Source organism: Hippoglossus hippoglossus, chromosome 11 (genome assembly GCF_009819705.1).
Source record: "Hippoglossus hippoglossus isolate fHipHip1 chromosome 11, fHipHip1.pri, whole genome shotgun sequence".
Lineage (NCBI taxonomy): Eukaryota > Metazoa > Chordata > Actinopteri > Pleuronectiformes > Pleuronectidae > Hippoglossus > Hippoglossus hippoglossus.
The window spans coordinates 16,776,290-16,793,702 of record NC_047161.1 but is presented as its reverse complement, the minus strand read 5'-3'; positions in this window follow the sequence as shown (position 1 = coordinate 16,793,702).

Genomic DNA, 17,413 nt, shown 5'->3' with positions numbered 1-17,413 from the left:
TGGCTTACAGCCGGAATTTTTGCAGGTGGAAACTGCACCGCTGACACAATAAGCTCCAGCTTTTGCACACAGATGTTTGAGAGACTGGTGTAGAGTGATGTTATATATCACTCTTGGAAAGAAGGCTTGAATATGTGACACTTCAATATGTTTTATGTCTGTTGAATGTATGACTGACTTCTCTGTGCAGGGAGAGCAAACACCAGCAGCGAGGGCTTGGTCTACTCTGGTCCGGTGCTGTGGTCTCCATAGCTGCTTTCAGACCTGCACTGAACTCCTGATAGTCTCCTGAAATTATGCAGAGGGGCTGTATGTGAGAAGGCAAATGTCTGAGTGAGAGGCTCCGGAATTTCTCTGGAGTTTCTCCTGCCAGTCCCCTAGTAAGAACTCCGGAAAATGTCCAAATGAGTTGATGTGAGAACACAGCAGGAGATTCTCTGAAGGATTCACGACGAGTGGGTGTGTTGATGACATTTCTAATACGCAACAGAAGAAGGAAAGATGAAAAAAAGACACAGACAAAGGTGTCAAGAGGGCTTTTGGTGATAAGTTTTGAAACCAGTGTCGATAAAACAAAATAAAACGCACGATCTCTGCATTTCTACGTAACATCTTGCCTCTGCCTGCTGCACCACCCCTCGCCCGAACGCTGCAGGGATTTCTGTGTTGTTGTGAGCGCGTCGGAGCGGAGAATCTCCAGCTGCGTCGCTTGTGCGTGAAAGGCAAACTCCACAGAAATACAGGACCTACCGACATTACACTTACACTATGGTTGCTCTAACCTAAACAATAACTGCTTCTGTATATCCCAACACTTACTTTAACCTCAACCCAAATCTAACTGTAAAAAATGTAACTATTTTACATTATGTCTTTCTGCCCCATAAGGAAGACAAGTGCCCATAATGAGACAGATTTAGGTCCCCACAACATTGGTGATACCTGGACCACACACACTCGCACACACACCACCAGGCGCACAGTGGTGTGTTTTGGCAGCGTCAGGCTTTGAGACCAACGTGGCTCTTCTATCATTCATTCCCCTCAGAAGTGTTTTTCATCCTCGTTTCTTCCCCCGTGGAAAACAGAATTCATGACCCGTCACCTTTTCTGCTGACTGCATAGACCATCTGCTGCCTCGGTAAACGATTTCCCAGCTATTTTCGTTGCCTCACAAAACACTTGATGACACAAGTGGCATGAAAAGTATGCAATTCAATTTGTCAGTGGTTATTACTTTGTAGCGAGGACAGTTACAGTTATGTTTTGATTACGGGCATTTTCTGTCGAGTTGGACCGGTCCAAAAAAATGTTTTTAACTTTGGACTGTTTTTAAAAGCAGAGAAAAATGTGTTTATGTGTCTCTTGCGTCCTGGCGATCTATAAATGTCCCCTTCTTGTCTGATTACATTTCATCTCATTGCCAAGCTCACCTTTTACTGAGGGGTTTCTTTTGTGCAGCGGAGAGAGAGAGAGAGAGAGAGAGAGAAAGATGAGGAGGTGAGAAACGAAGTGGAAAGCGGGTGTTACACAAGATATCATAAAGGGAGGAAGCGAAAAGTTACCTTTAACCCAGCAGTGGACTGGAGAATTTGTGTGAATGTGAGAGAAAATTCCATATACTCCATAGACTCCTCTTACAGCACATGTGTGTGTGTTTTAAATAAGGCTGCAGCACCAAACATATGTGTTTGCCCTTGAAAGAATGACACAAGAGTAGATGAGTAGGGAACCTTTTTGTACCATGTCCTATTTAGCAGGACATATAAAAGGGAAAACACACACACACACACACACACACACACAATGACACGCTGTGCCCTGAATCTGTCAGGGCCTTGGTCCCGTTTCCTCCAGTCAGATAAGAATTTCCTCAAAGGACTTGTCGCGATCCCTTTTTTTTCCCCTTCCAGACTAATTTTACCCAAAACTCAGAGCATCTCTCAGCAGCAGCTCACAACTTCTCAAATGAACGCGAGCAGGTTCAAATAAAAGGAGCTACACCCGCCTCCCCTCCGAGGCCCCTCCTCTGAGCTATATATGTGTTTTCTTTTTAATTCCTACTCGCTCCCGCTGTCTTTCTCTCTGGCCCCCGAAACGTTTTCGCTTTACTTTCCATCAATCCCCCTCACTAAGGTTGCAGACCCCCCCCCCAAAAAAAAAGCCTTTCATGTTAAAAGAAATCCAACCTCTGGCTACCTGAATACCAAACCGTCAGCTGTCAAATGTTCAAATAAGACGCCAATGACAACACCACATTGATTTTGAACATTCACTTCATTCGGGGAAGGGTTTTGCTGAACGCGTGCAAACCAGCTCCCTCGTTACACCTTCACTGTGAGATCTGTCCACCACAAGTTCAGTTTCCTGCTGCTGGCCCCTGGATGAATCCACTGCTGGCTGCACCTTTCTCAAGGACACTTCATTCTTTTTTTTCCTGATGTTCCAGTAGGATCTATTCATTCGCTTTCCTCAAATCCTCCAATTTCCCCATTCAGCCCTGAAACCCGTGAGACCTCACCAGAGAAGCATCAGCCACTTACTCAAACACTTAATATGTGTCGCGAGCTTCTGTGGCCGTGTGAATAATGACTGTGGTCTTAAAAAGCCAAAGGCAGGAATTACAGGAGGAATAGAAAACATCATTAAAATTGTACTCACTGAAGTCACTGAGATCTTGGGACTCAACGGAATAGTAAAAACTATTGTTCTAACAGGGCAAACTGTCCGATGATGGATGAGTTTGCAACAGATGAACTAGCACTCACTATGGAGGTCAAACTATAACTGAGCACTCCTGTAAAGTTGTTAATGACTGGACAGAAAATTGGTGGTGCGGTGATGTCGGGTGGATGTTAGCAACGTCGAGTTTAGGTCATGATTTTGGCGAGTGATAATTCTAAATCCAAGCAAAACCTCTCATGTTACATGTGGACATTTGATCTACTGTTAATATGACACTAAAAATAAATTTGTGTTACTGTTTCAAGCTAAATTCAGAGGCAGCATGATGTACATATAATCAATGGAATATAGACACAAATCAAATTCTGGTGGGGAAAATGTTTGAAGTGTTTGAAGTGATTTGCTCTGGTAGTGAGGCTAAACGATGACTAGAAACCCAGGATACAAAAAAAGCCTCTGCCAACCGGTGCAGTTTCAGTCCCCGAAGGGGTTCCTGACAGGTTTTGCATTCACGCTAATATGAGGTCAATTTGATGAATCTAATCGACTCATCTTTGAGTCCAAGTGAACATTTGTGCCAAATTTGAAGAAATTAGGAACGGCAGACTTGTTCAAAAGGCCAATTACATGTTACGTGAGGCCACAGTGCCCTTGACCTTTGACCACCCAAATCTAATCAGTTGTTTTGTGTGTCTCTGTGAACATTTGTGCCAAAATTGTCGTCATTTCATCAAGACCAAAAGCATATTCTGTAAGGTCACAGTGGCCTTGATATTTGACCTTTGACCACCAAGTTCTAATCACCCATGAGTCGAAATGAACATCCGTACCAAATTTGAAAGGATTCCCTGGAGGTTTTCTTAAGATATCATGTTCTAGATATTATGTGACGGACGAAAGGACAACCTCGTAAACATAATGCCTCTGGCTATTGGCTGTGCAGAGGCATAAAAAGAACAGTAAATAATCAACCATGTTTTGCATGAACACTGCAAAGACAAATGAGCAGTCAAACGTGAACAGTCCATCCATCCAGCCTGCTCATTCTTTGAGGTTTGTGAGGTGTGTGCCCCTTTGTGTAATTATAATGTAGTTACAGCACAACTGTTCACATCTCATCTCCCAGTCAGCTTCAACATGATCATGCTCATTTACTAGCCTCAACCATCATTTTTGTAATTTTCATCATATGGGTACTTGTGTGGAGTCGTGTTGAATGTCTTTTACTGTTTAGGATGGAGGACATGTTGGACCTCAAACCTCACACCTGCCTTATCTCTCACGATATCGCCCGTCTTTGTGTAACATTAGCACATAGTGGCTCACCAGACGGCGCTTCTTCACAAGATTTCATGTTCCAGCCACCCCGCTGTTTCATGAGGGTTTAGGCTTTGCCTTCAGAGGACATGTGAGATGAAGCAACCTGCGTGTGCTGAGCTTCACAGGGTGTTACTCTGACCAACGCCAGATAAGACCCCGTCTCCGCCGTCAGCCTCCCTCGCCACACGCTCATCCCTCGGTGAAAAAGATTGAAAAGGAAGATTTGCTGGAAAATTTCAAAGCAGCAAACAGGATCAACAGCTTAGACGGCTTTCACTTCTCAGCAACTTCCTCGTGCCTAATGTTTATGGTTTTTTAAAAGAAGGATGCTGCTGCTAGTGTGTGTGTGTGTGTGTGTGTGTGTGTGTGTGTGTGTGTGTGTGAAAGGGTGGTCTTGTGAGGGAATTTATTCTCCTGTGTATTGGAGTGTAAAAGATGCCAGAATGCTGTCTTTCACTTCACTGATGATGTGCAGCAGCCACATGAAGCAGGAAAGTAAACCTCCCTTCGCGCACACACACACACACAGACACACAGACACACACACACACACACACTGTAACTCCTGGCTTTTTACCATCACACTCATTGTGACATTCATCCAAATATACCCACTCAGTACATTCGTATTTTAAAAAAGGCCATTACATTATGCTCCTGCCTATGTCACTTTTATGGCCGCTGCTCCATCGTATGAATCCAAATGAGGTTTATATCCGGACACACAGCAGATGCACAAAAAACAACAACCTGGAGATAAAGGCTTGTAGCTACCGGTGCCAAAACCCAGTGTGCATGAAGTGAGTCTTCCTGCTGCCTCTAAATTCCTCTGTCTCATTATTGTTTTCTTGATGTTTTTCAGCAGTTGTGCCCTTGCGAGGGATTGAAGCGATTTCCTACATCTTCTATGTTTGCACCCAATGTTTTTTCTGCAAGCATCAAATTCCACATCAGCGCCAGAGGCTGTTAATCCATCAATCAGAGAAAAAAAAGGAGACGGAGGAAGGAAGAGGGTTGGAAGACACAGAGCAGCACACTGGCTGTCGACGGCTGCAGCTGTCGGGGTCGGAGAGCTGTAAAGCAAGGTCCCAGCATCGATCTCTCCAGCATGTCTTCAACTGGGGCCTCAAAGGCTTCCATAGAATCCATGTTGAAACACAGCGCATGCATAAAGCTGGAAAGGTCGGAACACGTCAAAAGATTCAGATGCATGAAACTGTGTGGATGCAGGACTCTTTGTACAGCCTGAACAGGAAACGGAGCACTTACTGTGTGCAGGAGCACCACACTCCAACCTCTCTCCACCCCGAGAGTACAAAGCTTCGTCTTGGCTTCCCCTCTCGACAGAATTAGTAAAAACAGATAGATCTGTCAGGTCAGACAGGCAACTACAAGACAACAAAGACACACAACACCATCCACTACAATGAAGAAATTCAACCTAGCCACAGTGCACATAAACACTTAACAACTCTACATTATATAAAAGTAATGTGTTGTATTATCACACACTGAGGTTCGACTGTTTACCTTTCCAAGCTTTTTCAGGTAGGGACAAATGATGTGCGAGCCGGGTGCTGCAGGAAAATGTTGCCATTGTGCAGCCACTCAAAAAAAATGGCCAAGACAAGCCTCAAATTGGCCAAATAGAGAAATCTGAGGTGGAGGTGCTACTTCCAGAGTTAGAGGCCAAAAAGTGTTTTTATTTTAATCATTTGCACTCTGGCTGCTGATATTAATACAAAAAGAAAAAACATATACAGTGGGAAATTGTAGAGTAAGCACACTGTAAATGCAGTGTTCTTATAGTGATTTAAAAATAGGTCATCTATTATATTATATCTATTCATAATAATTTTCATTTAGCTAGGTAATATGGAAGAAGATGTATGTTTTTGTCTTGTATTCCCAGAAAGGGATGGGCCACATGCACTGGCACGAGACAAAAATCAAGATGTATGAATGAACAATAGGATAACAGATGTGCTGTTGGCTCCCCATCCAGATTTATAATAAATAGGCTGCATGAAGCATATGTTATTTACTTTAGTGTGATTTTTTTTTACTCTCAAGAGACCGAGTGGTGGCAAAGCTGTTCAGGTCGGTATAAAAAACATACCACCGCTCCTGTGGAGGCGGCACCGACTCTTACTCTCTCAACAACTGACTGAGTGAGGGATTGCAGCTCATTGTACCTTCGCTCTTGGTCAGTCATGGGGGGGTTTGCAGCCACGACTCTAACCGCAGAAACCGCAGTCTCTTAAACAAATAAAAGACCTGCACACACACACACACACAACTTCACACCCACACATAAAATTGACATGTTTTATCATTAAACCTCACACATCTCAGAACGACTACAAGACTCAGCTAATTATACACGTCACTCAAAAACGTCTATAGGCACTCAATAGCGGATATTAGCACACTGGAAAGATAAACTGGATTTTCATTCCCACAGAACAGCACTGCAAACTATGATATTACAACACAATATCAACACAGAAAGTTGCACGTCTTTGCATTGTACTAAATTATATGAAGCTTCTTTTTCCCCCTGCCTGCATGTCCCTGAACACAACGTGCACCTGACATACAGTACCTGCACATCATACATTCTCTTGATTGAAATGATGATAATGGTTCACTATGGTATTTGCTTTATTCATATATATAAGTTATTCCACCATTAACTATTTTGATATACTACATACAGACAAAATGTGAGACTGTTCCACTCTTTTCCAACATTACGCACTAGTTTATTCAAGGGAGTAAATTACTCACAAAGACAAATGGGTGCTTATCAGAAAGCACTGATTCTCTAATTCTTCAGGGAAACATGCATACCTTGTTATTTCAGGGTGAGCACTCTCTTGGGTCTACATTTCCCACAATGCAACTCAATCACTCTTTCTGTCTGAGATAAGGTTGAAACCTGAAACCTCCCATCAGTCAGTTAGAAGTGAAGAGGCCCCTTGGATGAGATGTGGGACGTCTTCAAGAAACACAAGCAAGTCAAGTTGCCTACGTACAGCTCCTGAAGATAATACCAACAAAGGGTTCAAATCAGAAAAAGGACTTGAACGTTGCATTCTGTGAAAGTTAAGATGCTGTGATCATGACAGCACTGGTGTGTACCAATTCCTCTAAGCATTCAGAGGAGAACGTCTGCAGCTGAGAAATGGAATCCTGCTGTTTGTTCTGCTTGTTATTTGGGTTGTGGGCAGCTCCTGTGTGCTGACCTGTGCTGACTTCTGGCTGTATGCACTGCACACACTGAGCTGATGCTCTTCTTGTCAGGCTGCGCTACTGGCTTCCTCTCAGCAGACCTTGCTGCGAGAAAGGCACCTACATGGCCCCGGCGTGCCTGGAGCGCCAGATACGTCCATGTCGAAATTCCATATCACGTTAACGCTCAGCGTGTGTGTGGCATATACAGTCGGCACATCAAGTGAATCTGGGAAGTTTGACACTTTTGTTTTTTGCAGAGATGCTGAAGGCTTTTCAAGCTGCGCGTGCAGTCTGCTATCGTGCGTGTGTGAGTGTGTGTGTGAGTGTGTGTGTGTGTGAGTGTGTGTGTGAGTTTGCCAAACACAAACCTCACTCTCTGACAGAGAGATAATTAGAAACTTAAGAATCGAGCCATGATCACATCCAGTCTCTGGTAGGATCACATCCATTTCCTCGCTCGCCACTTCCCGCTCTCTTTCCCTGCCCCTCTGTTGTTTCCTCTGTCGTCCTGCTTGACCTTGTATTATTCTAATTACGCTCATCCCTGCGTGACTTTAGAGACTTCCCGTAGCAGGTTACGCTGCTAACTGCAGAGCCTCGGCTGACCTTGGAGACAGTCGGACAATGATGGCTCATTTAAACAGAACGCCGACAGTCCTTGGTTGGTTGTGTGGGAGGAAAAGAGGTGGGGGGTTTGTGGGCTCGCTCTGGGAGCTGGTTTGTCTCCTACACAGGTAATTAATATGCTTATTAACTCCTCGGCTCATATCATAATCAAAACCACTGGAAGAGAGTGGTGGGGGTGGAATATCTTAATGGAATTCACACAGCTTTAAGTTACAGGGTCGAGCCTGATGGAGGAGGAGGGAAAAGAAGTAATATAAGTTTAGAGGTGACTGAATCACTGAATCGTTTGATTGAGTGTGCTGTGTGTCTGGTGCAGTAGGTATATGCATGGGGTCAATTGGGTATGGCAAAGTGTGGGCAGTCGCCATATCTCAGCCTGTAAGGGAGGACAAACTAGATTTCTTAAGCTGATTTCAGACATGGACTGAAATCTTTTACCTTTTACCTTTCAAATGTTCGAAAAACACCGGATCATCCCATGTGAGAACACAGAAGGAAATTGTGCGAGTGGGTGGACGTGTTGTTGATGTTTTGAATGGCGCTTTCACACCTAGGTTTTTTGGTCCAGAACTTCCGACAATTTTGTTTAGTCTGAACCAAAATAACAGGTGTGAAAGGTGCCTTGGATCGTGGTCCAAACCAACAGACCAAAATTAAGTCTGGCCAAAAAAGGTGGTTTCAGTCTGAATCAAATTAAAGCATATGAGTGAAGTTGAGACAGCATTAAACAGTAGGAGCGGCTGGCAGGAAAGTGAGGACTCTTCATAACATACGTTTAAACAACGAGGATTTTGATGTTGCTGGTACTAACGACATAATATATAAATCAGATCCTTACCCAAACTAAGCGGATTGGTTCGGACCATGGTGAAGACATTCAGGTGTGAAAACCCCCGACCATGGAACAAACATGAAACTGGATGAATACAAGTATCTCAGGATGAAAAAGAGGCGTCACACACGTAATAGGCGCTGACCAACATGTCAACTTGAACAATAACATTCAGGAGCTTTTGGATGAAATTGTGCGGACTTCAGTCTGAAAGAAGATAAAGTTGGTTGTCAGCTGGTTTGAATTTTTGTGAAATCATTAAAGCTGGAAGAATTAAAGCATCAGCTGAAGAGATTTGTGTGATGTTGTTGTATGAAGCTGAATCTCAATAAAGGAGCCAATATTTTCCCAGCACTTATTTGATTTTGTACTTTATTTTTCCCAATTTGTCACCAAACGAGGGGAAGTATAGTCTGTATTATTCAGAGAGGTTTCCAGTGATACAGGCTTCACTGAACTGCTTCTCCTGTGCGTAGGAAGACGATGAGGGGATTTAATGCACAAAGCTTCACAGAACATTGCAAAAGAATTGTAACAAAAAAAAGGAGCTTTCTTTAAAATTCATCTGAAGTAAGCTCGTGAGGTTGGATGGTCTGCCTGACCTCACCACTGTAGGAAACACTGCAGGTAGTTGCGCAAGTCCATTGAGAATGCAGGCTTTCAGACGCCCGAGGCCACATCACACCTCATCAGGCCAGCTGTCTGGATCCAGGTGTTGTCTGAGTCGGGAGGCCTCACCCTCCGCTTCGCCCACAGCTTATGTGTGAGTGTATTTTTATTCAGGCACGTGTGGACATTGTTTGGGCTGCGTGCGTGTGCTTTTTTTTTACTAAAGGCCAGAACAGACAAATCTAACTCGACACTCAAGAAGGACCTTGTAACCTCAGCCTGAGGAGGGGGCCGAGCCTGCCAACCCATCAGATTACCCAGAACGACAGGGAGGAGGTGGGCTGCCTGATATGTGAACGGACCGAAAAACTAAAGTTCCTGAGGATTTTGATTGACGGCCTTTTTGTTGTGTAGGTGAACCTCACCCAAAAATAGATTACATTCGATTTTAGTAATGCATGCTTAGTGAGGCGAGCAGCGAGGTGAGAAACCGAACACTATGTTTTAAATTAACAGGTAATTTTCTGCTGGGGGTCCGCCGCTCTGAATGCAAAGCAGCATCCACATATCTAACATACAGTTAACATACATTGCTTTAGCTTCACCTTCCAGCAGCGGGGAAGATATGTGGAACATTACATGTCTAAGGAACAAGGACGTTGCAAAAATGCTCTCGGGAGAGAGAGCCAAATGTCACGGGGATTTGCTTCTTCAGTGTAGACGGCTGCAGAACGCTGAGTCAGAACATGAATATTGTTCTAAGGGAATGAACAGGAAAATGTGTCCTCCACCCATGAATAATTTTTAGCGACACGTGGAGCAAAGAGGTGATAAATTGCATATCACTGCATTTGTTGCATGCACGGAACATTCAAAGCACCGTGAAGCAACGGTGGAGGGGATGTAAACTGTGGTGGAGGCACTTTGTTTATTTTTTTTGTTTGCATTCAGAGTTGCGGTGTCTGTGATTAGCTCGGAAGAATCAAACACTCATTTCCACACATGCACTCTCTCTCTCTCTCTCATATACCTCAGAGGGTTGTATTTGATCACACATCTTTGGCTCTCAGGACATGGTGTTTGGTTTGCTGTTTATATACACACACGCACACACACATACGCGCGCACACACACACACACACACACACACACATACGCGCACACACACACACACACACACACACACACGCACACACCCTGACATGGATCAAAGTGAACCCTGAACAGAAGCTCAAAGGGAGGATTTCTTCTCTCCTCTCCTCTTCTCTATTTTACCTTAAAAGAATAGGCTAGTTGCTTTGAAGAGGCAGTATGAAGACAGGTATATATCATTTACAACCATTAAAAACTGAATGTGGGATGAGTAACGGATGAATTTTCATAAATACCCTGAAGGTAGAAAGTAGGTAAAGGGCTGACATTTCTTTACAGGGCTTTAACGGCTAAGAAAGGGCTCTGATCTCCATCTGCAACCAGCCTTTGAAGGCCTGGATGCATTTCTAATTACAGGAGCCTTAAACCAAGTGATAAATCCCCTCTTGCTTTCAGAGATTATTTCTAGTATTTGTGCTTTCTAGGCCCTATTCAGCGGATTCAGGCAGGAGAGACCACGGTCTGCTGCGCTGTGACTGAGCCAGCAGAGTCTCAGCTTTTGTCCAGGACGGTCCACCTGTTGTGGGTAAGAAGGAGCTGAACCGACAGCAAAAAGTGGACACAAATAGAGAGTAGAATGATGGTGATGATGACTCTTTCTCTTAAGTTACACTAAATGGTGAATTTGAAAGAAGATGTTTTTGGGGAGATTGTCCTGCATCCTTACAGTTCAGTATTCAATCTGTTATTATGGTATGGTATATAGTCATCTATCAAATGCCTGACTTTGGCTAACCCATCCATCCATCATCTATACCGCTTATCCTCTGAGGTTCATGGGGGGGGGGGGGGGGGGGGGGGCTGGAGCCAGTCCCAGCTGACATTGGGTAAGAGGTGGGGTACACCCTGGACAGGTCGACAACGTATCACAAGGCCACCAGCATACAGAGACACACAACCATTCACACCTATGTTTGGAGTCTCCAATCAACCTAATCAACCCAATATGCATGTGTTTGGACTGTGGGAGGAAGCTGCAGTACCTGGAGAAAAGACCACGCAGACACATGGAGAACTTGCAAACTTTGGGGCAACACCACACCACCCTATTGGGCCAAAATTGATTCTGTGACCTGACCCCCCTCGAATCAAGCACTAATTGAAAACAACAACTTTCATCAAGATTAATCTTGTATTTCTGCCAAACGAGAAATTATGCCATCAGATCAACTTGAAATAAGACATAATACACAAAAAAAAAACCTACACACAGGGGCTGTAAGTATCGCAACGACCCACTCCATAAAAACTGAAGAAAACATACAAGAGAGACTACTAAACTCCAGCTGAAATGTATTGAATCACAATGAAACCTTCACTCGGTGTATGTTTGGCACAACAGTCCTGTCTGAGAGAATAAATATGTCCCACAGCCGGTTTACTGTTTGCTTACTGAGGACGTGGAACCAGGGTTGAATGCAAACTGTTACCGGAGTGATCTCTCTGAAGTAACACTGGATATAAAATGCAACAAGCCTTGGGGCATTATGTGATGATATATCTGTGTCTATAAAGACCTTATTGGCTTTTCATTTGAGTTTGATGAAAGTGTGAAGGAGAGAGGGAATGCCCCCTAAGTGTAAAGCATGTTCTAAATAAATCATCACACACATTTATACACACCCAAAGAGACAGAATAATAATAACTGCACTCAGAGAAAATACTGGATGAAATCCTTGAGTGTGGGTAAACGGATTCAGCCTGTCCTCTGCTCCCTGGTCTCAGAATAGCCGACTTATTTTCAGCACAAGTTACACCAGTCACACACATATCGTGCTTTAGACGTATGAACCAGGTGTTTACGATACTTCTGGTGGAACATTGAGTTTGCACCAAGTGATGTATCCCTGTCGGATCATTATGTCAGTCGCTAAACAAGCATGTGAGTAATAGTGTGTTGAACTATAGTAAATATTAGTGAATAAGAAACAGTATTCAGTAACAAAAACCTGTGAAGTAGTTATTGTCCATATCACTGATATTTTATTTTCTGCTGTTATTGTACTTCAAAAAAATATCATTATCAAAAACAACTAACAGCTGTTTTTTCCAAAAGGTGTATGAATCAACTTTTGGCCACTAGCGGGCAGAAAAACACCAAAACACACCTGCAGAAAAAACAGCCTAATTATTAAGTTGTTATAGCTATTTTTTTTTGCAAACAGTTGCAAATTTACACATCAATCAAGACATAAAGTAACATCATCATCTCAGTGTTGTGTTAGTTGTGTTATGCCACCAACAAAGGTATGTCTTTTTGTAGTTCTGGTTTGATTAATGTTGAGGAATTTTGTAACCTTCCTCACACATTACTGTATATGCCACTATATATTATGTATATTGTATATTACATTATATCTGTACAGGAGAAAAGTACCTGTCTAAATTCCACAGTTACTCCTTTCTCTCTCTAAGCAGTACCAAAGGTCAGGTTATAGATAAAGGAGCCAACCAACAGTACATCGTAGTGTCTACGTTGAGGGACTTTCATATCTAACTCAGGTGCCACAGACAGAGAGACACCAACTTCAAGTCTCACAAACTTCAACTCTTTTGCGTATTTCACCAGTGGCAAGACATAAGGACACAATGGGATTTAGTTATGCATACTTTAGGCTTAACTATCCAATAGGATGCGAACACCTACATGTAACATAGAGAGTGACAGCAATTCTAGCCATTCATGGATCTGCGGTTAGAAAGGGTGATGCAGGTAGAGGGATATGTACTGGGATGCTGTGGGAGACATCTTCAGACTTGGTGGTGACAATTTCTCATGTTACTCTGTTAGCGTTTGTAAATTGTTTTACCTTCTCGTCTCCTTGATGCATCAAGTCTACATTAAAACCTCCTGCATAAGACATCAGCTGTTGCCTGAGTTCTCCTTCACCAGCTTCCAGAAAACTTCCATAACAGTTATTGTGAAAAAGATTTGGTTAATTAGTTGCTAGATTCTTATGTAACATTACTCTTTGTGAAGATTCAAAGTCAGATACTTTCTTCATAGTTAATGTGTTTAATTGACTGCTGTTCTGGACCGGGCAAAGGCCGGAGGCCTCAAATTCGCACTTTCATGTTGCATTGGTATAGTTGGGGGAAGGTTTTAGTATATGTCTGGTTCTACTTCATTGATTTTATTTTTTTTTTACATAAATCAGGCCAAGTTACGAACCCTGAGGGACCCCACAGTGCAGCCTGGAGGTGGAATACCTCACCTAAGCAATACTGACAAAGAGGGTCCCTTTTTAAAATATATTTTGGGTATTTCCCCTTTACTGACAGGACAGTGCAGGTGCCAAATGGGGAGAGAGAACGGGAAAGAGGTGCAGCAAAGTACCAGGTGAGAACTGATTACCTGAACTGGAACCATTCAAGATTTAAACCATTCAAGCCACAGATGCCGAAGCATTGCTCAGAATTTGATTTTGTGCTACGTGTGAGTAACTCAAAACTCAATGGCTCTTTATGGACCCTTGTATACATATATAACCTACTTACGATCGACATAGGGTATGACAAAGTGTTAGCGTGTGTTCCAAGTGCATATTTATATTATATTTATATTAGTCTCACCATATTTTTTTTCCATAAATATCAGTATGTTGCACAGATGGGTGGAATAATGGTATCCACGTTTCAACAAAAATGACATGAGTAGAGTTATTATGGCCTAAAATATTCTCACTTTTTCAACCTGAAATGTCATATTACTTATTTATTGACCTGCCATGTTTTTTTTTTTACCTTTCTGGTTTCTTAAGAAGGTAAATGAACGTTTTTGGCAGCTGATGCCTTTTTTTTTCTCCTGTTTTTGCAGTACCAGCAGAATATATAAGTGCCCACACTAATGGCTTTTCCAAGAACTCCTCTGAGTTGTGGAATCAGAGTCTTGTGATGCAATGTCTTTACTTTCCAGTTCACATAGAGAGCCAGATAGATAGTCATCAAAATCCAAACAACTAAACATTGATCATCAACATCGATAATCATGCCAGCGACATAGAGAGAGCACCTAGGGGATGGGATGAAGGGCGAACTTGTTTTCTGAGTTGAGTGGGTGATGAGGGAGAAAGGGATGGGAAGTGCAGGAGTGCGGGAAGAGGAGGAGATGGAGTAAGAAGGGGGTGTGGGTGGGGTGGTATTACAGACCTAAGCAAGTGTGACAGTTGTGAAAGCTTTCAAGGGGGAAAAAAAGGTTTCCCTGGCCTCGTAGCAATGCTAAACTGAGTGTGACCCTCGGACTGAACCCAGCCATCTCTCTCAACCGTGCAAGGACAGGAAAACCCTCCACTGAGAAACATGGTTCAGATTCTCCATGTTTGTCTCCTGACAACTTTCATTTGAACTGTATTTTCTGTTTACCATTGCCAACTGATATGCGATTGCAGAAATACACTGTAGGGATGACGTTCATATGCAACTTTTTTGTGCCTTGAGATGATCACATAAAGTCAATATGTATTTATTTATTTATTATTTAGATTTATTTTTACGTCAGATGTCTGAGCATAACAAATTATTCATAAGCAGTGCAGGATGGCAGGATCAAACACTTGGTGCACCACTTTGACTTCACCAGTCAAGACTAAGATATCTCAACATTTTCTGCAGACTGTCATTGTTACCAGAGGATGAATCCAACTCACATTGGTGAAACCATGAATATATGGCAATAACACCAACATGAGGTCAACATCTTGGTGTTTCGGTTAAACGTCTCGGGTTTTTTGTGGAGATGATCCCCACAGAATGCAGATCTCTTCGCCTTTCCTGTAGCTCCATCAGCAGGGTAACAATTTAAATTTATCCATAATAATCTCAACATAATTGTCATCTAGCTCCATCATCAAAAATGATGCCATTAGTAGTAGAAGTAGTCAAAATTGGAATTTCTTTAATAATTTCCATTACAATGCAATACCTGAAAACTCAGCCTTAAGGTCTTTGCATACTCCAAATGTTTGTTTTGTGCGATTTTTTAAAACCATCATCCTATAAAAATCATTACGCACAGAAACCTTGCCCACTAAGTTCGATTTGTTTTATAATTCTATCGTTCTAGTCGCAGTAGAAGCTAAAATCGAGGAGTGAGGATGATTTTGTGGTCCTCTCACTTCTTAAAAAAGATAACTAGTGGGTCCATTAAATCCTGAGAAGCCGTCTGTAACAAAGACAAACATCATCTTCTGATTAAGGAGATGCAAAATGATCCTGTTCGCCTTTAAGTTTTTTTCAGGATGTCAGGGGTCCAGTTTGATACGCTGCAGTACTGAGACCACACATTCAAAAGAAGAAAACAAATTCCTGTGATCCAAATGATCACCAACAACTACTGGGAGGTAAGGAAACACAAACACACACACAAAGACACATCCACACATCCACACAGGCACACACACACACACACACACACACTAGGCTTATATGTTATCAGCCGTTATCAGTGCAACAGGGCACAAACCACAAACAGGGAAATCTCGGTGTCACATCTTAAATCAAATGCCAGATATGCTCAAAGATGTCTCTAAAATATCTTTGACAGATGCAAAAAATGTAGCAAATCAAACCTGTTCCAAAAACTCTGACACCGGATGAAGGTTTTGGGGGCTGGTGTGTTAATGTGATTGACATAACACAAGGTCGTATTTTTTTTTTTTATGTGCAACAATTTCAGACGAAAAATACAGACTTGGTGTGCTAAGACCTTTAGTCATACATGTGTCAAGTGCGAATTAGTAAATTGTAGCATGCTGCCAGACCACCCTAAGATGGTTAACATGGTAAACAATATACCTACAATGATGGAGGACTCCACTTCCTCCTGTTGTACAAAAGGGTTGCATTTTTATTGATGTAATTTGAAGCTAGAAGCCAGTAGCGCTCGTGCTGTTGAGCTGCGGTGTCAAGGTCAAACAATCGCGTGTATGTCTCATCTTGACCTTTGATCTCGATTTTATAGCATTAAAAACTACCAACTTAGAATGACAGAAACCATTTTTAATTCAAATAATCTTTACATTTACTTCATTGTTTGGCCAATGTTCAATCCACTAACATGGAGGAGATTTGGCTTAACTTTTGGAGAGCTGTAATGTCGTCCATCTTTATATACAGTCTATGATTACACCTGTTAAATCCACCGTGTTAGCATTGTCATTGTGAGCGTATTAGCATTTAGATATAGGTCAAAGCACTGTGGTGTAAGCACAGCCACACAGGGCCGCTGATTTGGCTGCAGACTATATGTCTTGTTGTACCGCCGTTTCTGAAAATTGCAATGAAATCTGCCATAAGGAGCAGAGAACAGTTTCATTTGTTTGACTTTTAGTGCACCTTCAGAGTCCCATGATGCTTGATATGGCATTTTGCAGGCTCCTCTGCTCTAACAAGGATGAAACTCTGGGGGAAAACAGAATCCTTGCCATTTTTTTGGGGACTATGTCGGGCATGCAAAAATTGTCGGATGCAAAGATCCTCAACTGCAGTGCCGCTTACAAGCCTAACCCCAGTGTTTACCCCCTTCCATCTGCCCCTGTTTACCCCAGACTGTGGCTCTGTATGTTAGGGGACCGGGGAAGTCCACACTAGCAGAAGGCAAGAGTGCGAGCTATCGAATTGGAACTCCTCCACCTGCCAAGAGAAGTAACTCTTCCTTTTATGAGCCAATTGAAATTCAGCTCACAGGCTATCCATTCTGTCAATGACAAGCAGAGTCAGGACAACCTTGCAACCCCCAACACTAATAACACTGTAATGGTCAGAGATAGATCATGCTGAACGCTGATAGTTAGAGCGGGTCTTCGGCCTCCCATAAGTGTTTATTGCAGACAATTTTTGCCTTCATTTGTTTTGAGCAGATGCATGCCTGGGTACACCTGCGGTCGATCTTAATAGTTTTCACTCCGGCAGCGAACTGACAAATGATCTGCAGTTTTTGCTGTTTGTTCAAA